Genomic DNA, 27,897 nt, shown 5'->3' with positions numbered 1-27,897 from the left:
TATGGATTATCATGCTATATTGCAGAAAATCAATTTGATGCAACTGCTTTACCAACAGTATGTTAATCTTTTCCATTGCTGTTTTGTTGGCTGACTGAAGGAAGATATGCAGTGCATTTGAACCAAAGCAGATGTGTGCTGACAACTTAAATGCACAATCATGTTTGTGTTTTTTCTTTCTTTTTTCCATCCTTTGTAATATCATATTAAATATTAAGGTAGCAGTTTATAATCAATGACAAATGACATAAGAAAAGGAAAAAAAACAGTATACAAAGCTGATCCAGGTGAGGCTTAAACTCACAACCTCGGTATTGCTCAACAGATACTGTTTTACAAGTACCGCGCGCTGACCGATTGCGCCGCTGGAACACTTAGCAGCATTAGTTGGTTATGCTAGATGTGGATTTTATTCAATACAATCAGTACAGTCATAAGAATTGAAAAGGAAAATCATTTTTGGTGATGGATGATGAGCAACAAACGAACGTGCATGCCAGATGGCACTTGAATAAGCTGTCCACGGTGATAGAAAAGGTTTTAAAAAAACAACAACAGTGTTATCATAATAAATGTCATATTTAGCTTCTGTGGTCATTTTTTGCAAGCTAAACACTGCAAGACTGTTGTACAGATGAAGCAAGGATAAAATATCAACTCTAGTGATGAGACACTTGCTGTAATGACTTCCAACTCAGACGGGACTTAAATCCCACAACCACTGGCTTAGGAGAACAGTGCCTTATCCATTATGCCAGTGGTGCTTACTGATCTCCTTATTTAAGACTGATAGGTTTTTAATTGTCAATTATTTATTTTTGAGAAAAAGTGAAGCTGTTTACTGTGTTCTTTGCATTACCAAGTCCAGCAAGAAATGTGCTGGTACTATACAGAGCTGTCAGTATGGATTATCATGCTATACTGCAGAAAATCAATTTGATGCAACTGCTTTACCAACAGTATGTTATTCTTTTCCATTGCTGTTTTGTTGGCTGACTGAAGGAAGATATGCAGTGCATTTGAACCAAAGCAGATGTGTGCTGACAACTTAAATGCAGAATCATGTTTGTGTTTTTTCTTTCTTTCTTCCATCCTTTGTAATATCATATTAAATATTAAGGTAGCAGTTTATAATCAATGACTATTGACATAAGAAAAAGAAAAAAACAGTAAACAAAGCTGCTCCAGGTGATGCTTGAACTCACAACCTTGGCATTGCTCAACAGATAGTCTTATAAGTACCGCGCACTGACCGATTGCGCCGCTGGAGCACTTAGCAGCATCAGTTGGTTATGCTAGATGTGGATTTTATTCAATACAATCAGTACAGTCATAAGAATTGAAAAAGAAAATAATTTTTGGTGATGAATGATGAGCAACAAATGAACGTGCATGCCAGATGGCACTTGAATAAGCTGTCCACGGTGATAGAAAAGGTTTAAAAAAAAACAACAACAATGTTATCAAAATAAATGTCATATTTTAGCTTCTGTGGTCATTTTTTGCAAGCTAAACACTGCAAGACTGTTGTACAGTTGAAGCAAGGATAAAATATCAACTCTAGTGATTAGACACTTGCTGTAATGACTTCCAACTCAGACGGGACTTAAATCCCACAACCACTGGCTTAGGAGAACAGTGCCTTATCCATTATGCCAGTGGTGCTTACTGATCTCCTTATTTAAGACTGATAGGTTTTTAATAGTCAATTATTTATTTTTGAGAAAAAGTGAAGCTGTTTACTGTGTTCTTTGCATTACCAAGTCCAGCAAGAAATGTGCTGGTACTATACAGAGCTGTCAGTATGGATTATCATGCTATATTGCAGAAAATCAATTTGATGCAACTGCTTTACCAACAGTATGTTAATCTTTTCCATTGCTGTTTTGTTGGCTGACTTAAGGAAGATATGCAGTGCATTTGAACCAAAGCAGATGTGTGCTGACAACTTAAATACAAACTCATGTTCGTGTTTGTTTTTTCTTTCTTTCTTCCATCCTTTGTAATATCATATTAAATATTAAGGTAGCAGATTATAATCAATGACTATTGACATAAAAAAAGAAAAAAAAACAGTAAACAAAGCTGCTCCAGGTGAGGCTTGAACTCACAACCTCAGCATTGCTCAACAGATACTGTCTTATAAGTACCGCGCGCTGACCAATTGCGCCACTGGAGCACTTAGCAGCATTAGTTGGTTATGCTAGATGTGGATTTTATTCAATACAATCAGTACAGTCATAAGAATTGAAAAAGAAAATCATTTTTGGTGATGAATGATGAGCAACAAACGAACGTGCATGCCAGATGGCACTTGAATAAGCTGTCCACGGTGATAGAAAAGGTTTTAAAAAAAACAACAACAATGATATCATAATAAATGTTATATTTTAGCTTCTGTTGTCATTTTTTACAAGCTAGACACTGCAAGACTGTTTTACAGTTGAAACAAGGATAAAATATCAACTCTAGTGATGAGACACTTGCTGTAATGACTTCCAACTCAGACGGGACTTAAATCCCACAACCACTGGCTTAGGAGAACAGTGACTTATCCATTATGCCAGCGGTGCTTACTGATGTTCCTTTTTAAGACTGGTAGGTTTTTAATAGTCAATTATTTATTTTAGATGAAAAAGTGAAGCTGTTTACTGTGTTCTTTGCATTACCAAGTCCAGCAAGAAATGTGCTGGTGCTATCCAGAGCTGTCAGTATGGATTATCATGCTATATTGCAGAAAATCAATTTGATGCAACTGCTTTACCAACAGTATTTTAATCTTTTCCATTGCTGTTTTGTTGGCTGACTTAAGGAATATATGCAGTGCATTTGAACCAAAGCAGATGTGTGCTGACAACTTAAATACAAACTCATGTTTGTGTTTTTTCTTTCTTTCTTTCATTCTTCTTTCTTAATTAAATATTAAGGTAGCAGATTATAATCAATGACTATTGACATAAGAAAAAGAAAAAAAACAGTAAGCAAAGTTGCTCCAGGTGAGGCTTGAACTCACAACCTCGGCATTGCTCAACAGATACTGTCTTATAAGTACCGCGCGCTGACCAATTGCGCCACTGGAGCACTTAGCAGCATCAGTTGGTTATGCTAGATGTGGACTTTATTCAATACAATCAGTACAGTCATAAGAATTGAAAAAGAAAATCATTTTTGGTGATGAATGATGAGCAACAAACGAACGTGCATGCCAGATGGCACTTGAATAAGCTGTCCATGGTGATAGAAAAGGTTTCAAAAAAACAACAACAACAATGATATCATAATAAATGTCATATTTTAGCTTCTGTGGTCATTTTTTACAAGCTAAACACTGCAAGACTATTTTACAGTTGAAGCAAGGATAAAATATCAACTCTAGTGATGAGACACTTGCTGTAATTACTTCCACCCCAGATGAGACTTGGACCCACAACCACTGGCTTAGGAGTACAGTGACTTATCCATTATGCCAGTGGTGCTTACTGATGTACTTATTTAAGACTGTTAGGTTTTTAATAGTCAATTATTTATTTTTGAGAAAAAGTGAAGCTGTTTACTGTGTTCTTTGCATTACCAAGTCCAGCAAGAAATGTGCTGGTACTATCCAGAGCTGTCAGTATGGATTATAATGCTATATTGCAGAAAATCAATTTGATGCAACTGCTTTACCAACAGTATGTTAATGTTTTCCATTGATGTTTTGTTGGCTGACTGAAGGAAGATATGCAGTGCATTTGAACCAAAGCAGGTGTGTACTGACAACTGAAATACAAACTCATGTTTGTGTTTTTTCTTTCTTTCTTCCATCCTTTGTAATATCATATTAAATATTAAGGTAGCAGTTTATAATCAATGACTATTGACATAAGAAAAAGAAAAAAATAGTAAACAAAGCTTCTCAAGGTGAGGCTTGAACTCACAACCTCGGTATTGCTCAACAGATACTGTCTTATTAGTACTGCGCACTGACCAATTGCACCACTGGAGCACTTAGCAGCATCAGTTGGTTATGCTAGATGTGGATTTTATTCAATACAATCAGTACAGTCATAAGAATTGAAAAAGAAAATCATTTTTGGTGATGAATGATGATAAAAAATGAATGTGCATGCCAGATGGCACTTGAATAAGCTGTCCACGTTGATAGAAAAGGTTTAAAAAAAACAACAACAGTGTTATCATAATAAATGTCATTTTTTGCTTCTGTGGTCATTTTTTGCAAGCTAAACACTGCAAGATTGTTGTACAGTTCAAGCAAGGATAAAATATCAACTCTACTGATGAGACACTTGCTGTAATGACTTCCAACTCAGACGGGACTTAAACCCACAACCACTGGCTTAGGAGAACAGTGCCTTATCCATTATGCCAGTGGTGCTTACTGATCTCCTTATTTAAGACTGATAGGTTTTTAATAGTCAAATATTTATTTTTGAAAAAAAGTGAAGCTGTTTAATGTGTTCTTTGCATTACCAAGTCCAGCAAGAAATGTGCTGGTACTATCCAGAGCTGTCAGTATGGATTATCATGCTATATTGCAGAAAATCAATTTGATGCAACTGCTTTACCAACAGTATGTTAATCTTTTCCATTGCTGTTTTGTTGGCTGACTGAAGGAAGATATGCAGTGCATTTGAACCAAAGCAGATGTGTGCTGAAAACTTAAATGCACAATCATGTTTGTGTTTTTTCTTTCTTTTTTCCATCCTTTGTAATATCATATTAAATATTAAGGTAGCAGTTTATAATCAATGACTAATGACATAAGAAAAGGAAAAAAAACAGTATGCAAAGCTGATCCAGGTGAGGCTTAAACTCACAACCTCGGTATTGCTCAACAGATACTGTTTTACAAGTACCGCGCGCTGACCGATTGCGCCGCTGGAACACTTAGCAGCATTAGTTGGTTATGCTAGATGTGGATTTTATTCAATACAATCAGTACAGTCATAAGAATTGAAAAGGAAAATCATTTTTGGTGATGAATGATGAGCAACAAACGAACGTGCATGCCAGATGGCACTTGAATAAGCTGTCCACGGTGATAGAAAAGGTTTTAAAAAAACAACAACAGTGTTATCATAATAAATGCCATATTTTAGCTTCTGTGGTCATTTTTTGCAAGCTAAACACTGCAAGACTGTTGTACAGATGAAGCAAGGATAAAATATCAACTCTAGTGATGAGACACTTGCTGTAATGACTTCCAACTCAGACGGGACTTAAATCCCACAACCACTGGCTTAGGAGAACAGTGCCTTATCCATTATGCCAGTGGTGCTTACTGATCTCCTTATTTAAGACTGATAGGTTTTTAATAGTCAATTATTTATTTTTGAGAAAAAGTGAAGCTGTTTACTGTGTTCTTTGCATTACCAAGTCCAGCAAGAAATGTGCTGGTACTATACAGAGCTGTCAGTATGGATTATCATGCTATACTGCAGAAAATCAATTTGATGCAACTGCTTTACCAACAGTATGTTATTCTTTTCCATTGCTGTTTTGTTGGCTGACTGAAGGAAGATATGCAGTGCATTTGAACCAAAGCAGGTGTGTGCTGACAACTTAAATGCAGAATCATGTTTGTGTTTTTTCTTTCTTTCTTCCATCCTTTGTAATATCATATTAAATATTAAGGTAGCAGTTTATAATCAATGACTATTGACATAAGAAAAAGAAAAAAACAGTAAACAAAGCTGCTCCAGGTGAGGCTTGAACTCACAACCTTGGCATTGCTCAACAGATAGTCTTATAAGTACCATGCACTAACCGATTGCGCCACTGGAGCACTTAGCAGCATCAGTTGGTTATGCTAGATGTGGATTTTATTCAATACAATCAGTACAGTCATAAGAATTGAAAAAGAAAATAATTTTTGGTGATGAATGATGAGCAACAAATGAACGTGCATGCCAGATGGCACTTGAATAAGCTGTCCACGGTGATAGAAAAGGTTTAAAAAAAAACAACAACAATGTTATCAAAATAAATGTCATATTTTAGCTTCTGTGGTCATTTTTTGCAAGCTAAACACTGCAAGACTGTTGTACAGTTGAAGCAAGGATAAAATATCAACTCTAGTGATGAGACACTTGCTGTAATGACTTCCAACTCAGACGGGACTTAAATCCCACAACCACTGGCTTAGGAGAACAGTGCCTTATCCATTATGCCAGTGGTGCTTACTGATCTCCTTATTTAAGACTGATAGGTTTTTAATAGTCAATTATTTATTTTTGAAAAAAAGTGAAGCTGTTTAATGTGTTCTTTGCATTACCAAGTCCAGCAAGAAATGTGCTGGTACTATCCAGAGCTGTCAGTATGGATTATCATGCTATATTGCAGAAAATCAATTTGATGCAACTGCTTTACCAACAGTATGTTAATCTTTTCCATTGCTGTTTTGTTGGCTGACTGAAGGAAGATATGCAGTGCATTTGAACCAAAGCAGATGTGTGCTGACAACTTAAATGCACAATCATGTTTGTGTTTTTTCTTTCTTTTTTCCATCCTTTGTAATATCATATTAAATATTAAGGTAGCAGTTTATAATCAATGACAAATGACATAAGAAAAGGAAAAAAAACAGTATACAAAGCTGATCCAGGTGAGGCTTGAACTCACAACCTTGGCATTGCTCAACAGATACTGTCTTATAAATACTGCACGCTGACCAATTGCGCCACTGCAGCACTTAACAGCATCAGTTGGTTATGCTAGATGTGGATTTTATTCAATACAATCAGTACAGTTATAAGAATTGAAAAAGAAAATAATTTTTGGTGATGAATGATGATAAACATATGAATGTGCATGCCAGATGGCACTTGAATAAGCTGTCCACAGTTATAGAAAAGGTTTAAAAAAAACAACAACAATGTTATCATAATAAATGTCATTTTTTGCTTCTGTGGTCATTTTTTGCAAGCTAAACACTGCAAGACTGTTGTACAGTTGAAGCAAGGATAAAATATCAACTCTACTGATGAGACACTTGCTGTAATGACTTCCAACTCAGATGGGACTTGGACCCACAACCACTGGCTTAGGAGGACAGTGACTTATCCATTATGCCAGTGGTGCTTACTGATGTACTTATTTAAGACTGTTAGGTTTTTAATAGTCAATTATTTATTTTTGAGAAAAAGTGAAGCTGTTTACTGTGTTCTTTGCATTACCAAGTCCAGCAAGAAATGTGCTGGTACTATCCAGAGCTGTCAGTATGGATTATAATGCTATATTGCAGAAAATCAATTTGATGCAACTGCTTTACCAACAGTATGTTAATCTTTTCCATTGCTGTTTTGTTGCCTGACTGAAGGAAGATATGCAGTGCATTTGAACCAAAGCAGGTGTGTGCTGACAACTTAAATACAAACTCATGTTTGTGTTTTTCTTTCTTTCTTCCATCCTTTGTAATATAATATTAAATATTAAGGTAGCAGTTTATAATCAATGACTATTGACATAAGAAAAAGAAAAAAACAGTAAACAAAGCTGCTCCAGGTGAGGCTTGTCTTATAAATACTGCGCGCTGACCAATTGCGCCACTGGAGCACTTAGCAGCATCAGTTGGTTATGCTAGATGTGGATTTTATTCAATACAATCAGTGCAGTCATAAGAATTGAAAAAGAAAATAATTTTTGGTGATGAATGATGAGCAACAAACGAACGTGCATGCCAGATGGCACTTGAATAAGCTGTCCACGGTGATAGAAAAGGTTTAAAAAAAAACAACAACAATGTTATCATAATAAATGTCATATTTTAGCTTCTGTGGTCATTTTTTGCAAGCTAAACACTGCAAGACTGTTGTACAGTTGAAGCAAGGATAAAATATCAACTCTAGTGATGAGACACTTGCTGTAATGACTTCCACCCCAGATGGGACTTGGACCCACAACCACTGGCTTATGAGGACAGTGACTTATCCATTATGTCAGTGGTGCTTACTGTAGTTCTTATTTAAGACTGTTAGGTTTTTAATAGTCAATTATTTATTTTTGAGGAAAAAGTGAAGCTGTTTACTGTGTTCTTTGCATTACCAAGTCCAGCAAGAAATGTGCTGGTACTATCCAGAGCTGTCAGTATGGATTATCATGCTATATTGCAGAAAATCAATTTGATGTAACTGCTTTATCAACAGTATGTTAATCTTTTCCATTGCTGTTTTGTTGGCTGACTGAAGGAAGATATGCAGTGCATTTGAATCAAAGCAGATGTGTGCTGACAACTTAAATGCACAATCATGTTTGTGTTTTTTCTTTCATTCTTCCATCCTTTGTAATATCATATTAAATATTAAGGTAGCAGTTTATAATCAATGACTATTGACATAAGAAAAAGAAAAATACAGTAAATAAAGCTGCTCCAGGTGAGGCTTGAACTCACAACCTTGGCATTGCTCAACAGATACTGTCATTATAAGTATTGCGCGCTGACCAATTGCGCCACTGGAGGACTTAGCAGCATCAGTTGGTTATGCTAGATCTGGATTTTATTCAATACAATCAGTGCAGTCATAAGAATTGAAAAAGAAAATCATTTTTGGTGATGAATGATGATAAACATATGAATGTGCATGCCAGATGGCACTTGAATAAGCTGTCCACAGTGATAGAAAAGGTTTAAAAAAAAAAAACAACAATGTTATCATAATAAATGTCATATTTTAGCTTCTGTGGTCATTTTTTGCAAGCTAAACACTGCAAGACTGTTGTACAGTTGAAGCAAGGATAAAATATCAACTCTAGTGATGAGACACTTGCTGTAATGACTTCCACCCCAGATGGGACTTGGACCCACAACCACTGGCTTAGGAGGACAGTGACTTATCCATTATGCCAGTGGTGCTTACTGATGTACTTATTTAAGACTGTTAGGTTTTTAATAGTCAATTATTTATTTTTGAGAAAAAGTGAAGCTGTTTACTGTGTTCTTTGCATTACCAAGTCCAGCAAGAAATGTGCTGGTACTATCCAGAGCTGTCAGTATGGATTATAATGCTATATTGCAGAAAATCAATTTGATGCAACTGCTTTACCAACAGTATGTTAATCTTTTCCATTGCTGTTTTGTTGGCTGACTGAAGGAAGATATGCAGTGCATTTGAACCAAAGCAGGTGTGTGCTGACAACTTAAATACAAACTCATGTGTGTGTTTTTTCTTTCTTTCTTCCATCCTTTGTAATATCATATTAAATATTAAGGTAGCAGTTTATAATCAATGACTATTGACATAAGAAAAAGAAAAATACAGTAAACAAAGCTGCTCCAGGTGAGGCTTGAACTCACAACCTTGGCATTGCTCAACAGATACTGTCTTATAAATACTGCGCGCTGACCAATTGCACCACTGGAGCACTTAGCAGCATCAGTTGGTTATGCTAGATGTGGATTTTATTCAATACAATCAGTACAGTCATAAGAATTGAAAAAGAAAATAATTTTTGGTGATGAATGATGATAAACATATGAATGTGCATGCCAGATGGCACTTGAATAAGCTGTCCACAGTTATAGAAAAGGTTTAAAAAAAACAACAACAATGTTATCATAATAAATGTCATTTTTTGCTTCTGTGGTCATTTTTTGCAAGCTAAACACTGCAAGACTGTTGTACAGTTGAAGCAAGATAAAATATCAACTCTACTGATGAGACACTTGCTGTAATGACTTCCAACTCAGACGGGACTTAAATCCCACAACCAATGGCTTAGGAGAACAGTGCCTTATCCATTATGCCAGTGGTGCTTACTGATCTCCTTATTTAAGACTGATAGGTTTTTAATAGTCAATTATTTATTTTTGAGAAAAAGTGAAGCTGTTTACTGTGTTCTTTGCATTACCAAGTCCAGCAAGAAATGTGCTGGTACTATCCAGAACTGTCAGTATGGATTATAATGCTATATTGCAGAAAATCAATTTGATGCAACTGCTTTACCAACAGTATGTTAATCTTTTCCATTGCTGTTTTGTTGGCTGACTGAAGGAAGATATGCAGTGCATTTGAACCAAAGCAGGTGTGTGCTGACAACTTAAATACAAACTCATGTTTGTGTTTTTTCTTTCTTTCTTCCATCCTTTGTAATATAATATTAAATATTAAGGTAGCAGTTTATAATCAATGACTATTGACATAAGAAAAAGAAAAAACAGTAAACAAAGCTGCTCCAGGTGAGGCTTGTCTTATAAATACTGCGCGCTGACCAATTGCGCCACTGGAGCACTTAGCAGCATCAGTTGGTTATGCTAGATATGGATTTTATTCAATACAATCAGTACAGTCATAAGAATTGAAAAAGAAAATCATTTTTGGTGATGAATGATGAGCAACAAACGAACGTGCATGCCAGATGGCACTTGAATAAGCTGTCCACGGTGATAGAAAAGGTTTAAAAAAAACAACAACAATGTTATCATAATAAATGTCATATTTTAGCTTCTGTGGTCATTTTTTGCAAGCTAAACACTGCAAGACTGTTGTACAGTTGAAGCAAGGATAAAATATCAACTCTAGTGATGAGACACTAGCTGTAATGACTTCCAACTCAGACGGGACTTAAATCCCACAACCAATGGCTTAGGAGAACAGTGCCTTATCCATTATGCCAGTGGTGCTTACTGATCTCCTTATTTAAGACTGATAGGTTTTTAATAGTCAATTATTTATTTTTGAGAAAAAGTGAAGCTGTTTACTGTGTTCTTTGCATTACCAAGTCCAGCAAGAAATGTGCTGGTACTATCCAGAGCTGTCAGTATGGATTATAATGCTATATTGCAGAAAATCAATTTGATGCAACTGCTTTACCAACAGTATGTTAATCTTTTCCATTGCTGTTTTGTTGGCTGACTGAAGGAAGATATGCAGTGCATTTGAATCAAAGCAGATGTGTGCTGACAACTTAAATGCACAATCATGTTTGTGTTTTTTCTTTCATTCTTCCATCCTTTGTAATATCATATTAAATATTAAGGTAGCAGTTTATAATCAATGACTATTGACATAAGAAAAAGAAAAATACAGTAAACAAAGCTGCTCCAGGTGAGGCTTGAACTCACAACCTTGGCATTGCTCAACAGATACTGTCATTATAAGTATTGCGCGCTGACCAATTGCGCCACTGGAGGACTTAGCAGCATCAGTTGGTTATGCTAGATCTGGATTTTATTCAATACAATCAGTACAGTCATAAGAATTGAAAAAGAAAATCATTTTTGGTGATGAATGATGATAAACATATGAATGTGCATGCCAGATGGCACTTGAATAAGCTGTCCACAGTGATAGAAAAGGTTTAAAAAAAAACAACAACAACAATGTTATCATAATAAATGTCATATTTTGCTTCTGTGGTCATTTTTTGCAAGCTAAACACTGCAAGACTGTTGTACAGTTGAAGCAAGGATAAAATATCAACTCTACTGATGAGACACTTGCTGTAATGACTTCCACCCCAGATGGGACTTGGACCCACAACCACTGGCTTAGGAGGACAGTGACTTATCCATTATGCCAGTGGTGCTTACTGATGTACTTATTTAAGACTGTTAGGTTTTTAATAGTCAATTATTTATTTTTGAGAAAAAGTGAAGCTGTTTACTGTGTTCTTTGCATTACCAAGTCCAGCAAGAAATGTGCTGGTACTATCCAGAGCTGTCAGTATGGATTATAATGCTATATTGCAGAAAATCAATTTGATGCAACTGCTTTACCAACAGTATGTTAATCTTTTCCATTGCTGTTTTGTTGGCTGACTGAAGGAAGATATGCAGTGCATTTGAACCAAAGCAGGTGTGTGCTGACAACTTAAATACAAACTCATGTTTGTGTTTTTTCTTTCTTTCTTCCATCCTTTGTAATATAATATTAAATATTAAGGTAGCAGTTTATAATCAATGACTATTGACATAAGAAAAAGAAAAAACAGTAAACAAAGCTGCTCCAGGTGAGGCTTGTCTTATAAATACTGCGCGCTGACCAATTGCGCCACTGGAGCACTTAGCAGCATCAGTTGGTTATGCTAGATGTGGATTTTATTCAATATAATCAGTACAGTCATAAGAATTGAAAAAGAAAATCATTTTTGGTGATGAATGATGATAAACATATGAATGTGCATGCCAGATGGCACTTGAATAAGCTGTCCACAGTGATAGAAAAGGTTTAAAAAAAACAACAACAATGTTATCATAATAAATGTCATTTTTTGCTTCTGTGGTCATTTTTTGCAAGCTAAACACTGCAAGACTGTTGTACAGTTGAAGCAAGGATAAAATATCAACTCTACTGATGAGACACTTGCTGTAATGACTTCCACCCCAGATGGGACTTGGACCCACAACCACTGGCTTAGGAGGACAGTGACTTATCCATTATGCCAGTGGTGCTTACTGATGTACTTATTTAAGACTGTTAGGTTTTTAATAGTCAATTATTTATTTTTGAGAAAAAGTGAAGCTGTTTACTGTGTTCTTTGCATTACCAAGTCCAGCAAGAAATGTGCTGGTACTATCCAGAGCTGTCAGTATGGATTATAATGCTATATTGCAGAAAATCAATTTGATGCAACTGCTTTACCAACAGTATGTTAATCTTTTCCATTGCTGTTTTGTTGGCTGACTGAAGGAAGATATGCAGTGCATTTGAATCAAAGCAGATGTGTGCTGACAACTTAAATGCACAATCATGTTTGTGTTTTTTCTTTCATTCTTCCATCCTTTGTAATTTCATATTAAATATTAAGGTAGCAGTTTATAATCAATGACTATTGACATAAGAAAAATAAAAATACAGTAAACAAAGCTGCTCCAGGTGAGGCTTGAACTCACAACCTTGGCATTGCTCAACAGATACTGTCATTATAAGTATTGCGCGCTGACCAATTGCGCCACTGGAGGACTTAGCAGCATCTGTTGGTTATGCTAGATGTTGATTTTATTCAATACAATCAGTACAGTCATAAGAATTGAAAAAGAAAATCATTTTTGGTGATGAATGATGATAAACATATGAATGTGCATGCCAAATGGCACTTGAATAAGCTGTCCACAGTGATAGAAAAGGTTTTAAAAAAACAACAACAATGTTATCATAAAAAATGAATTTTTTGCTTCTGTGGTCATTTTTTGCAAGCTAAACACTGCAAGACTGTTGTACAGTTGAAGCAAGGATAAAATATCAACTCTAGTGATGATACACTCGCTGTAATGACTTCCACCCCAGATGGGACTTGGACCCACAACCACTGGCTTAGGAGGACAGTGACTTATCCATTATGCCAGTGGTGCTTACTGATGTACTTATTTAAGACTGTTAGGTTTTTAATAGTCAATTATTTATTTTTGAGAAAAAGTGAAGCTGTTAACTGTGTTCTTTGCATTACCAAGTCCAGCAAGAAATGTGCTGGTACTATCCAGAGCTGTCAGTATGGATTATAATGCTATATTGCAGAAAATCAATTTGATGCAACTGCTTTACCAACAGTATGTTAATCTTTTCCATTGCTGTTTTGTTGGCTGACTGAAGGAAGATATGCAGTGCATTTGAACCAAAGCAGGTGTGTGCTGACAACTTAAATACAAACTCATGTTTGTGTTTTTTCTTTCTTTCTTTCTTTCTTTCTTTCTTTCTTTCTTTCTTCCATCCTTTGTAATATCATATTAAATATTAAGGTAGCAGTTTATAATCAATGACTATTGACATAAGAAAAAGAAAAAACAGTAAACAAAGCTGCTCCAGGTGAGGCTTGAACTCACAACCTCGGTATTGCTCAACAGATACTGTCTTATAAATACTGCGCGCTGACCAAATTCGCCACTGGAGCACTTAGCAGCATCCGTTGGTTATGCTAGATGTGGATTTTATTCAATACAATCAGTACAGTAATAAGAATTGAAAAAGAAAATAATTTTTGGTGATGAATGATGAGCAACAAACGAACGTGCATGCCAGATGGCACTTGAGCAAGCTGTCCACGGTGATAGAAAAGGTTTAAAAAAAACAACAACAATGTTATCATAATAAATGTCATATTTTAGCTTCTGTGGTCATTTTTTGCAAGCTAAACACTGCAAGACTGTTGTACAGTTGAAGCAAGGATAAAATATCAACTCTAGTGATGAGACACTTGCTGTAATGACTTCCAACTCAGACGGGACTTAAATCCCACAACCACTGGCTTAGGAGAACAGTGCCTTATCCATTATGCCAGTGGTGCTTACTGATCTCCTTATTTAAGACTGATAGGTTTTTAATAGTCAATTATTTATTTTTGAGAAAAAGTGAAGCTGTTTACTGTGTTCTTTGCATTACCAAGTCCAGCAAGAAATGTGCTGGTACTATCCAGAGCTGTCAGTATGGATTATAATGCTATATTGCAGAAAATCAATTTGATGCAACTGCTTTACCAACAGTATGTTAATCTTTTCTATTGCTGTTTTGTTGGCTGACTGAAGGAAGATATGCAGTGCATTTGAACCAAAGCAGGTGTGTGCTGACAACTTAAATACAAACTCATGTTTGTGTTTTTTCTTTCTTTCTTCCATCCTTTGTAATATCATATTAAATATTAAGGTAGCAGTTTATAATCAATGACTATTGACATAAGAAAAAGAAAAATACAGTAAACAAAGCTGCTCCAGGTGAGGCTTGAACTCACAACCTTGGCATTGCTCAACAGATACTGTCTTATAAGTACTGCGCGCTGACCAATTGCGCCACTGGAGCACTTAGCAGCATCATGTGGTTATGCTAGATGTGGATTTTATTCAATACAATCAGTACAGTCATAAGAATTGAAAAAGAAAATCATTTTTGGTGATGAATGATGATAAACTTATGAATGTGCATGCCAGATGGCACTTGAATAAGCTGTCCACAGTGATAGAAAAGGTTTAAAAAAAACAACAACAATGTTATCATAATAAATGTCATTTTTTGCTTCTGTGGTCATTTTTTGCAAGCTAAACACTGCAAGACTGTTGTACAGTTGAAGCAAGGATAAAATATCAACTCTACTGATGAGACACTTGCTGTAATTACTTCCACCCCAGATGGGACTTGGACCCACAACCACTGGCTTAGGAGGACAGTGACTTATCCATTATGCCAGTGGTGCTTACTGATGTACTTATTTAAGACTGTTAGGTTTTTAATAGTTAATTATTTATTTTTGAGAAAAAGTGAAGCTGTTTACTGTGTTCTTTGCATTACCAAGTCCAGCAAGAAATGTGCTGGTACTATCCAGAGCTGTCAGTATGGATTATAATGCTATATTGCAGAAAATCAATTTGATGCAACTGCTTTACCAACAGTATGTTAATCTTTTCCATTGCTGTTTTGTTGGCTGACTGAAGGAAGATATGCAGTGCATTTGAACCAAAGCAGGTGTGTGCTGACAACTTAAATACAAACTTATGTTTGTGTTTTTTCTTTCTTTCTTCTATCCTTTGTAATATCATATTAATATTAAGGTAGCAGTTTATAATCAATGACTATTGACGTAAGAAAAAGAAAAAACAGTAAACAAAGCTGCTCCAGGTGAGGCTTGAACTCACAACCTCGGTATTGCTCAACAGATACTGTCTTATAAATACTGCGCGCAGACCAATTGCACAACTGGAGCACTTAGCAGCATCAGTTGGTTATGCTAGATGTGGATTTTATTCAATACAATCAGTACAGTCATAAGAATTGAAAAAGAAAATAATTTTTGGTGATGAATGATGAGCAACAAACGAACGTGCATGCCAGATGGCTCTTGAATAAGCTGTCCACGGTGATAGAAAAGGTTTAAAAAAAACAACAACAATGTTATCATAATAAATGTCATATTTTAGCTTCTGTGGTCATTTTTTGCAAGCTAAACACTGCAAGACTGTTGTACAGTTGAAGCAAGGATAAAATATCAACTCTAGTGATGAGACACTTGCTGTAATGACTACCAACTCAGACGGGACTTAAATCCCACAACCAATGGCTTAGGAGAACAGTGCCTTATCCATTATGCCAGTGGTGCTTACTGATCTCCTTATTTAAGACTGATAGGTTTTTAATAGTCAATTATTTATTTTTGAGAAAAAGTGAAGCTGTTTACTGTGTTCTTTGCATTACCAAGTCCAGCAAGAAATGTGTTGGTACTATCCAGAGCTGTCAGTATGGATTATATTGCTATATTGCAGAAAATCAATTTGATGCAACTGCTTTACCAACAGTATGTTAATCTTTTCTATTGCTGTTTTGTTGGCTGACTGAAGGAAGATATGCAGTGCATTTGAACCAAAGCAGGTGTGTGCTGACAACTTAAATACAAACTCATGTTTGTGTTTTTTCTTTCTTTCTTCCATCCTTTGTAATATCATATTAAATATTAAGGTAGCAGTTTATAATCAATGACTATTGGCATAAGAAAAAGAAAAATACAGCAAACAAAGCTGCTCCAGGTGAGGCTTGAACTCACAACCTTGGCATTGCTCAACAGAAACTGTCTTATAAGTACTGCGCACTGACCAATTGCGCCACTGGAGCACTTTTGCAGCATCATGTGGTTATGCTAGATGTGGATTTTATTCAATACAATCAGTACAGTCATAAGAATTGAAAAAGAAAATCATTTTTGGTGATGAATGATGATAAACTTATGAATGTGCATGCCAGATGGCACTTGAATAAGCTGTCCACAGTGATAGAAAAGGTTTAAAAAAAACAACAACAATGTTATCATAATAAATGTCATTTTTTGCTTCTGTGGTCATTTTTTGCAAGCTAAACACTGCAAGACTGTTGTACAGTTGAAGCAAGGATAAAATATCAACTCTACTGATGAGACACTTGCTGTAATGACTTCCACCCCAGATGGGACTTGGACCCACAACCACTGGCTTAGGAGGACAGTGACTTATCCATTATGCCAGTGGTGCTTACTGATGTACTTATTTAAGACTGTTAGGTTTTTAATAGTTAATTATTTATTTTTGAGAAAAAGTGAAGCTGTTTACTGTGTTCTTTGCATTACCAAGTCCAGCAAGAAATGTGCTGGTACTATCCAGAGCTGTCAGTATGGATTATAATGCTATATTGCAGAAAATCAATTTGATGCAACTGCTTTACCAACAGTATGTTAATCTTTTCCATTGCTGTTTTGTTGGCTGACTGAAGGAAGATATGCAGTGCATTTGAACCAAAGCAGGTGTGTGCTGACAACTTAAATACAAACTTATGTTTGTGTTTTTTCTTTCTTTCTTCTATCCTTTGTAATATCATATTAATATTAAGGTAGCAGTTTATAATCAATGACTATTGACGTAAGAAAAAGAAAAAACAGTAAACAAAGCTGCTCCAGGTGAGGCTTGAACTCACAACCTCGGTATTGCTCAACAGATACTGTCTTATAAATACTGCGCGCAGACCAATTGCACAACTGGAGCACTTAACAGCATCAGTTGGTTATGCTAGATGTGGATTTTATTCAATACAATCAGTACAGTCATAAGAATTGAAAAAGAAAATAATTTTTGGTGATGAATGATGAGCAACAAACGAACGTGCATGCCAGATGGCTCTTGAATAAGCTGTCCACGGTGATAGAAAAGGTTTAAAAAAAACAACAACAATGTTATCATAATAAATGTCATATTTTAGCTTCTGTGGTCATTTTTTGCAAGCTAAACACTGCAAGACTGTTGTACAGTTGAAGCAAGGATAAAATATCAACTCTAGTGATGAGACACTTGCTGTAATGACTACCAACTCAGACGGGACTTAAATCCCACAACCAATGGCTTAGGAGAACAGTGCCTTATCCATTATGCCAGTGGTGCTTACTGATCTCCTTATTTAAGACTGATAGGTTTTTAATAGTCAATTATTTATTTTTGAGAAAAAGTGAAGCTGTTTACTGTGTTCTTTGCATTACCAAGTCCAGCAAGAAATGTGCTGGTACTATCCAGAGCTGTCAGTATGGATTATATTGCTATATTGCAGAAAATCAATTTGATGCAACTGCTTTACCAACAGTATGTTAATCTTTTCTATTGCTGTTTTGTTGGCTGACTGAAGGAAGATATGCAGTGCATTTGAACCAAAGCAGGTGTGTGCTGACAACTTAAATACAAACTCATGTTTGTGTTTTTTCTTTCTTTCTTCCATCCTTTGTAATATCATATTAAATATTAAGGTAGCAGTTTATAATCAATGACTATTGGCATAAGAAAAAGAAAAATACAGCAAACAAAGCTGCTCCAGGTGAGGCTTGAACTCACAACCTTGGCATTGCTCAACAGAAACTGTCTTATAAGTACTGCGCACTGACCAATTGCGCCACTGGAGCACTTTTGCAGCATCATGTGGTTATGCTAGATGTGGATTTTATTCAATACAATCAGTACAGTCATAAGAATTGAAAAAGAAAATCATTTTTGGTGATGAATGATGATAAACTTATGAATGTGCATGCCAGATGGCACTTGAATAAGCTGTCCACAGTGATAGAAAAGGTTTAAAAAAAACAACAACAATGTTATCATAATAAATGTCATTTTTTGCTTCTGTGGTCATTTTTTGCAAGCTAAACACTGCAAGACTGTTGTACAGTTGAAGCAAGGATAAAATATCAACTCTACTGATGAGACACTTGCTGTAATGACTTCCACCCCAGATGGGACTTGGACCCACAACCACTGGCTTAGGAGGACAGTGACTTATCCATTATGCCAGTGGTGCTTACTGATGTACTTATTTAAGACTGTTAGGTTTTTAATAGTTAATTATTTATTTTTGAGAAAAAGTGAAGCTGTTTACTGTGTTCTTTGCATTACCAAGTCCAGCAAGAAATGTGCTGGTACTATCCAGAGCTGTCAGTATGGATTATAATGCTATATTGCAGAAAATCAATTTGATGCAACTGCTTTACCAACAGTATGTTAATCTTTTCCATTGCTGTTTTGTTGGCTGACTGAAGGAAGATATGCAGTGCATTTGAACCAAAGCAGGTGTGTGCTGACAACTTAAATACAAACTTATGTTTGTGTTTTTTCTTTCTTTCTTCTATCCTTTGTAATATCATATTAATATTAAGGTAGCAGTTTATAATCAATGACTATTGACGTAAGAAAAAGAAAAAACAGTAAACAAAGCTGCTCCAGGTGAGGCTTGAACTCACAACCTCGGTATTGCTCAACAGATACTGTCTTATAAATACTGCGCGCAGACCAATTGCACAACTGGAGCACTTAACAGCATCAGTTGGTTATGCTAGATGTGGATTTTATTCAATACAATCAGTACAGTCATAAGAATTGAAAAAGAAAATAATTTTTGGTGATGAATGATGAGCAACAAACGAACGTGCATGCCAGATGGCTCTTGAATAAGCTGTCCACGGTGATAGAAAAGGTTTAAAAAAAACAACAACAATGTTATCATAATAAATGTCATATTTTAGCTTCTGTGGTCATTTTTTGCAAGCTAAACACTGCAAGACTGTTGTACAGTTGAAGCAAGGATAAAATATCAACTCTAGTGATGAGACACTTGCTGTAATGACTACCAACTCAGACGGGACTTAAATCCCACAACCAATGGCTTAGGAGAACAGTGCCTTATCCATTATGCCAGTGGTGCTTACTGATCTCCTTATTTAAGACTGATAGGTTTTTAATAGTCAATTATTTATTTTTGAGAAAAAGTGAAGCTGTTTACTGTGTTCTTTGCATTACCAAGTCCAGCAAGAAATGTGCTGGTACTATCCAGAGCTGTCAGTATGGATTATATTGCTATATTGCAGAAAATCAATTTGATGCAACTGCTTTACCAACAGTATGTTAATCTTTTCTATTGCTGTTTTGTTGGCTGACTGAAGGAAGATATGCAGTGCATTTGAACCAAAGCAGGTGTGTGCTGACAACTTAAATACAAACTCATGTTTGTGTTTTTTCTTTCTTTCTTCCATCCTTTGTAATATCATATTAAATATTAAGGTAGCAGTTTATAATCAATGACTATTGGCATAAGAAAAAGAAAAATACAGCAAACAAAGCTGCTCCAGGTGAGGCTTGAACTCACAACCTTGGCATTGCTCAACAGAAACTGTCTTATAAGTACTGCGCACTGACCAATTGCGCCACTGGAGCACTTAGCAGCATCATGTGGTTATGCTAGATGTGGATTTTATTCAATACAATCAGTACAGTCATAAGAATTGAAAAAGAAAATCATTTTTGGTGATGAATGATGATAAACTTATGAATGTGCATGCCAGATGGCACTTGAATAAGCTGTCCACAGTGATAGAAAAGGTTTAAAAAAAACAACAACAATGTTATCATAATAAATGTCATTTTTTGCTTCTGTGGTCATTTTTTGCAAGCTAAACACTGCAAGACTGTTGTACAGTTGAAGCAAGGATAAAATATCAACTCTACTGATGAGACACTTGCTGTAATGACTTCCACCCCAGATGGGACTTGGACCCACAACCACTGGCTTAGGAGGACAGTGACTTATCCATTATGCCAGTGGTGCTTACTGATGTACTTATTTAAGACTGTTAGGTTTTTAATAGTTAATTATTTATTTTTGAGAAAAAGTGAAGCTGTTTACTGTGTTCTTTGCATTACCAAGTCCAGCAAGAAATGTGCTGGTACTATCCAGAGCTGTCAGTATGGATTATAATGCTATATTGCAGAAAATCAATTTGATGCAACTGCTTTACCAACAGTATGTTAATCTTTTCCATTTCTGTTTTGTTGGCTGACTGAAGGAAGATATGCAGTGCATTTGAACCAAAGCAGGTGTGTGCTGACAACTTAAATACAAACTTATGTTTGTGTTTTTTCTTTCTTTCTTCTATCCTTTGTAATATCATATTAATATTAAGGTAGCAGTTTATAATCAATGACTATTGACGTAAGAAAAAGAAAAAACAGTAAACAAAGCTGCTCCAGGTGAGGCTTGAACTCACAACCTCGGTATTGCTCAACAGATACTGTCTTATAAATACTGCGCGCAGACCAATTGCACAACTGGAGCACTTAACAGCATCAGTTGGTTATGCTAGATGTGGATTTTATTCAATACAATCAGTACAGTCATAAGAATTGAAAAAGAAAATAATTTTTGGTGATGAATGATGAGCAACAAACGAACGTGCATGCCAGATGGCTCTTGAATAAGCTGTCCACGGTGATAGAAAAGGTTTAAAAAAAACAACAACAATGTTATCATAATAAATGTCATATTTTAGCTTCTGTGGTCATTTTTTGCAAGCTAAACACTGCAAGACTGTTGTACAGTTGAAGCAAGGATAAAATATCAACTCTAGTGATGAGACACTTGCTGTAATGACTACCAACTCAGACGGGACTTAAATCCCACAACCAATGGCTTAGGAGAACAGTGCCTTATCCATTATGCCAGTGGTGCTTACTGATCTCCTTATTTAAGACTGATAGGTTTTTAATAGTCAATTATTTATTTTTGAGAAAAAGTGAAGCTGTTTACTGTGTTCTTTGCATTACCAAGTCCAGCAAGAAATGTGCTGGTACTATCCAGAGCTGTCAGTATGGATTATATTGCTATATTGCAGAAAATCAATTTGATGCAACTGCTTTACCAACAGTATGTTAATCTTTTCTATTGCTGTTTTGTTGGCTGACTGAAGGAAGATATGCAGTGCATTTGAACCAAAGCAGGTGTGTGCTGACAACTTAAATACAAACTCATGTTTGTGTTTTTTCTTTCTTTCTTCCATCCTTTGTAATATCATATTAAATATTAAGGTAGCAGTTTATAATCAATGACTATTGGCATAAGAAAAAGAAAAATACAGCAAACAAAGCTGCTCCAGGTGAGGCTTGAACTCACAACCTTGGCATTGCTCAACAGAAACTGTCTTATAAGTACTGCGCACTGACCAATTGCGCCACTGGAGCACTTAGCAGCATCATGTGGTTATGCTAGATGTGGATTTTATTCAATACAATCAGTACAGTCATAAGAATTGAAAAAGAAAATAATTTTTGGTGATGAATGATGATAAACTTATGAATGTGCATGCCAGATGGCACTTGAATAAGCTGTCCACAGTGATAGAAAAGGTTTAAAAAAAACAACAACAATGTTATCATAATAAATGTCATTTTTTGCTTCTGTGGTCATTTTTTGCAAGCTAAACACTGCAAGACTGTTGTACAGTTGAAGCAAGGATAAAATATCAACTCTACTGATGAGACACTTGCTGTAATGACTTCCACCCCAGATGGGACTTGGACCCACAACCACTGGCTTAGGAGGACAGTGACTTATCCATTATGCCAGTGGTGCTTACTGATGTACTTATTTAAGACTGTTAGGTTTTTAATAGTCAATTATTTATTTTTGAGAAAAAGTGAAGCTGTTTACTGTGTTCTTTGCATTACCAAGTCCAGCAAGAAATGTGCTGGTACTATCCAGAGCTGTCAGTATGGATTATAATGCTATATTGCAGAAAATCAATTTGATGCAACTGCTTTACCAACAGTATGTTAATCTTTTCCATTGCTGTTTTGTTGGCTGACTGAAGGAAGATATGCAGTGCATTTGAACCAAAGCAGGTGTGTGCTGACAACTTAAATACAAACTCATGTTTGTGTTTTTTCTTTCTTTCTTCTATCCTTTGTAATATCATATTAATATTAAGGTAGCAGTTTATAATCAATGACTATTGACGTAAGAAAAAGAAAAAACAGTAAACAAAGCTGCTCCAGGTGAGGCTTGAACTCACAACCTCGGTATTGCTCAACAGATACTGTCTTATAAATACTGCGCGCAGACCAATTGCACAACTGGAGCACTTAGCAGCATCAGTTGGTTATGCTAGATGTGGATTTTATTCAATACAATCAGTACAGTCATAAGAATTGAAAAAGAAAATAATTTTTGGTGATGAATGATGAGCAACAAACGAACGTGCATGCCAGATGGCTCTTGAATAAGCTGTCCACGGTGATAGAAAAGGTTTAAAAAAAACAACAACAATGTTATCATAATAAATGTCATATTTTAGCTTCTGTGGTCATTTTTTGCAAGCTAAACACTGCAAGACTGTTGTACAGTTGAAGCAAGGATAAAATATCAACTCTAGTGATGAGACACTTGCTGTAATGACTACCAACTCAGACGGGACTTAAATCCCACAACCAATGGCTTAGGAGAACAGTGCCTTATCCATTATGCCAGTGCTGCTTACTGATCTCCTTATTTAAGACTGATAGGTTTTTAATAGTCAATTATTTATTTTTGAGAAAAAGTGAAGCTGTTTACTGTGTTCTTTGCATTACCAAGTCCAGCAAGAAATGTGCTGGTACTATCCAGAGCTGTCAGTATGGATTATATTGCTATATTGCAGAAAATCAATTTGATGCAACTGCTTTACCAACAGTATGTTAATCTTTTCTATTGCTGTTTTGTTGGCTGACTGAAGGAAGATATGCAGTGCATTTGAACCAAAGCAGGTGTGTGCTGACAACTTAAATACAAACTCATGTTTGTGTTTTTTCTTTCTTTCTTCCATCCTTTGTAATATCATATTAAATATTAAGGTAGCAGTGTCCACAGTGATAGAAAAGGTTTAAAAAAATCAATGACTATTGACATAAGAAAAAGAAAAATACAGTAAACAAAGCTGCTCCAGGTGAGGCTTGAACTCACAACCTTGGCATTGCTCAACAGAAACTGTCTTATAAGTACTGCGCGCTGACCAATTGCGCCACTGGAGCACATAGCAGCATTATGTGGTTATGCTAGATGTGGATTTTATTCAATACAATCAGTACAGTCATAAGAATTGAAAAAGAAAATCATTTTTGGTGATGAATGATGATAAACTTATGAATGTGCATGCCAGATGGCACTTGAATAAGCTGTCCACAGTGATAGAAAAGGTTTAAAAAAAACAACAACAATGTTATCATAATAAATGTCATTTTTTGCTTCTGTGGTCATTTTTTGCAAGCTAAACACTGCAAGACTGTTGTACAGTTGAAGCAAGGATAAAATATCAACTCTACTGATGAGACACTTGCTGTAATGACTTCCACCCCAGATGGGACTTGGACCCACAACCACTGGCTTAGGAGGACAGTGACTTATCCATTATGCCAGTGGTGCTTACTGATGTACTTATTTAAGACTGTTAGGTTTTTAATAGTCAATTATTTATTTTTGAGAAAAAGTGAAGCTGTTTACTGTGTTCTTTGCATTACCAAGTCCAGCAAGAAATGTGCTGGTACTATCTAGAGCTGTCAGTATGGATTATAATGCTATATTGCAGAAAATCAATTTGATGCAACTGCTTTACCAACAGTATGTTAATCTTTTCTATTGCTGTTTTGTTGGCTCACTGAAGGAAGATATGCAGTGCATTTGAACCAAAGCAGGTGTGTGGTGACAACTTAAATACAAACTCATGTTTGTGTTTTTTCTTTCTTTCTTCCATCCTTTGTAATATCATATTAAATATTAAGGTAGCAGTTTATAATCAATGACTATTGACATAAGAAAAAGAAAAATACAGTAAAACAAAGCTGCTCCAGGTGAGGCTTGAACTCACAACCTTGGCATTGCTCAACAGAAACTGTCTTATAAGTACTGCGCGCTGACCAATTGCGCCACTGGAGCACATAGCAGCATCATGTGGTTATGCGAGATGTGGATTTTATTCAATACAATCAGTACAGTCATAAGAATTGAAAAAGAAAATCATTTTTGGTGATGAATGATGATAAACTTATGAATGTGCATGCCAGATGGCACTTGAATAAGCTGTCCACAGTGATAGAAAAGGTTTAAAAAAAACAACAACAATGTTATCATAATAAATGTCATTTTTTGCTTCTGTGGTCATTTTTTGCAAGCTAAACACTGCAAGACTGTTGTACAGTTGAAGCAAGGATAAAATATCAACTCTACTGATGAGACACTTGCTGTAATGACTTCCACCCCAGATGGGACTTGGACCCACAACCACTGGCTTAGGAGGACAGTGACTTATCCATTATGCCAGTGGTGCTTACTGATGTTCTTATTTAAGACTGTTAGGTTTTTAATAGTCAATTATTTATTTTTGAGAAAAAGTGAAGCTGTTTACTGTGTTCTTTGCATTACCAAGTCCCGCAAGAAATGTGCTGGTACTATCCAGAGCTGTCAGTATGGATTATAATGCTATATTGCAGAAAATCAATTTGATGCAACTGCTTTACCAACAGTATGTTAATCTTTTCCATTGCTGTTTTGTTGGCTGACTTAAGGAAGATATGCAGTGCATTTGAACCAAAGCAGATGTGTGCTGACAACTTAAATACAAACTCATGTTTGTGTTTTTTCTTTCTTTCTTCTATCCTTTGTAATATCATATTAATATTAAGGTAGCAGTTTATAATCAATGACTATTGACGTAAGAAAAAGAAAAAACAGTAAACAAAGCTGCTCCAGGTGAGGCTTGAACTCACAACCTCGGTATTGCTCAACAGGTACTGTCTTATAAATACTGCGCGCTGACCAATTGCACCACTGGAGCACTTAGCAACATCAGTTGGTTATGCTAGATGTGGATTTTATTCAATACAATCAGTACAGTCATAAGAATTGAAAAAGAAAATAATTTTTGGTGATGAATGATGAGCAACAAACGAACGTGCATGCCAGATGGCTCTTGAATAAGCTGTCCACGGTGATAGAAAAGGTTTAAAAAAAACAACAACAATGTTATCATAATAAATGTCATATTTTAGCTTCTGTGGTCATTTTTTGCAAGCTAAACACTGCAAGACTGTTGTACAGTTGAAGCAAGGATAAAATATCAACTCTAGTGATGAGACACTTGCTGTAATGACTTCCAACTCAGACGGGACTTAAATCCCACAACCAATGGCTTAGGAGAACAGTGCCATATCCATTATGCCAGTGGTGCTTACTGATCTCCTTATTTAAGACTGATAGGTTTTTAATAGTCAATTATTTATTTTTGAGAAAAAGTGAAGCTGTTTACTGTGTTCTTTGCATTACCAAGTCCAGCAAGAAATGTGCTGGTACTATACAGAGTTGTCAGTATGGATTATCATGCTATATTGCAGAAAATCAATTTGATGCAACTGCTTTACCAACAGTATGTTAATCTTTTCCATTGCTGTTTTGTTGGCTGACTTAAGGAAGATATGCAGTGCATTTGAACCAAAGCAGATGTGTGCTGACAACTTAAATACAAACTCATGTTCGTGTTTTTTCTTTCTTTCTTTCATCCTTTGTAATATCATATTAAATATTAAGGTAGCAGACTATAATCAATGACTATTGACATAAAAAAAGAAAAAAAACAGTAAACAAAGCTGCTCCAGGTGAGGCTTGAACTCACTACCTCGGCATTGCTCAACAGATACTGTCTTATAAGTTCTGCGCGCTGACCAATTGCGCCACTGGAGCACTTAGCAGCATCCGTTGGTTATGCTAGATATGGACTTTATTTAATACAATCAGTACAGTCATAAGAATTGAAAAAGAAAATCATTTTTGGTGATGAATGATGAGCAACAAACGAACGTGCATGCCAGATGGCACTTGAATAAGCTGTCCACGGTGATAGAAAAGGTTTAAAAAAAACAACAACAATGATATCATAATAAATGTCATATTTTAGCTTCTGTGGTCATTTTTTACAAGCTAAACACTGCAAGACTGTTTTACAGTTGAAGCAAGGATAAAATATCAACTCTACTGATGAGACACTTGCTGTAATGACTTCCACCCCAGATGGGACTTGGACCCGCAACCACTGGCTTAGGAGGACAGTGACTTATCCATTATGCCAGTGGTGCTTACTGATGTTCTTATTTAAGACTGTTAGGTTTTTAATAGTCAATTATTTATTTTTGAGGAATAATTGAAGCTGTTTACTGTGTTCTTTGCATTACCAAGTCCAGCAAGAAATGTGCTGGTACTATCCAGAGCTGTCAGTATGGATTATCATGCTATATTGCAGAAAATCAATTTGATGCAACTGCTTTACCAACAGTATGTTAATCTTTTCCATTGCTGTTTTGTTGGCTGACTGAAGGAATATATGCAGTGCATTTGAACCAAAGCAGATGTGTGCTGACAACTTAAATACAAACTCATGTTTGTGTTTTTTCTTTCTTTCTTCCATCCTTTGTAATATCATATTAAATATTAAGGTAGCAGACTATAATCAATGACTATTGACATAAGAAAAAGAAAAAGAACAGTAAACAAAGTTGCTCCAGGTGAGGCTTGAACTCACTACCTCGGCATTGCTCAACAGATACTGTCTTATAAGTACTGCGCGCTGACCAATTGCGCCACTGGAGCACTTAGCAGCATCAGTTGGTTATGCTAGATATGGACTTTATTCAATACAATCAGTACAGTCATAAGAATTGAAAAAGAAAATAATTTTTGGTGATGAATGATGAGCAACAAACGAACGTGCATGCCAGATGGCACTTGAATAAGCTGTCCACGGTGATAGAAAAGGTTTAAAAAAAACAACAACAATGATATCATAATAAATGTCATATTTTAGCTTCTGTGGTCATTTTTTACAAGCTAAACACTGCAAGACTGTTTTACAGTTGAAGCAAGGCTAAAATATCAACTCTAGTGATGAGACACTTGCTGTAATGACTTCCACCCCAGATGGGACTTGGACCCGCAACCACTGGCTTAGGAGGACAGTGACTTATCCATTATGCCAGTGGTGCTTACTGATGTACTTATTTAAGACTGTTAGGTTTTTAATAGTCAATTATTTATTTTTGAGAAAAAGTGAAGCTGTTTACTGTGTTCTTTGCATTACCAAGTCCAGCAAGAAATGTGCTGGTACTATCCAGAGCTGTCAGTATGGATTATC

At 35.8% G+C, this 27,897-nt stretch overlaps 3 non-coding genes across 3 annotated transcripts; all 3 read right to left on the bottom strand.

The window, feature by feature from the left end:
* Positions 1-2,086: 2,086 nt before the first annotated feature.
* TRNAI-UAU (transfer RNA isoleucine (anticodon UAU)) lies at positions 2,087-2,179 on the bottom strand. Its single transcript is given in 2 exon segments — positions 2,087-2,122; positions 2,142-2,179. It is a non-coding gene; the product is annotated as a tRNA-Ile (tRNA).
* Positions 2,180-2,988: 809 nt separating this feature from the next.
* Positions 2,989-3,081, bottom strand: TRNAI-UAU (transfer RNA isoleucine (anticodon UAU)). The gene is given in 2 exon segments: positions 2,989-3,024; positions 3,044-3,081. It is a non-coding gene; the product is annotated as a tRNA-Ile (tRNA).
* A 2,613-nt stretch (positions 3,082-5,694) lies between these two features.
* Positions 5,695-5,785, bottom strand: TRNAI-UAU (transfer RNA isoleucine (anticodon UAU)). The gene is given in 2 exon segments: positions 5,695-5,730; positions 5,748-5,785. It is a non-coding gene; the product is annotated as a tRNA-Ile (tRNA).
* Positions 5,786-27,897: the final 22,112 nt, after the last annotated feature.

Source organism: Pseudophryne corroboree, chromosome 11 (genome assembly GCF_028390025.1).
Source record: "Pseudophryne corroboree isolate aPseCor3 chromosome 11, aPseCor3.hap2, whole genome shotgun sequence".
Taxonomy (NCBI): domain Eukaryota; kingdom Metazoa; phylum Chordata; class Amphibia; order Anura; family Myobatrachidae; genus Pseudophryne; species Pseudophryne corroboree.
Note: the sequence above shows the minus strand (reverse complement) of the source record. Positions and strands in the feature narration are given on the sequence as shown.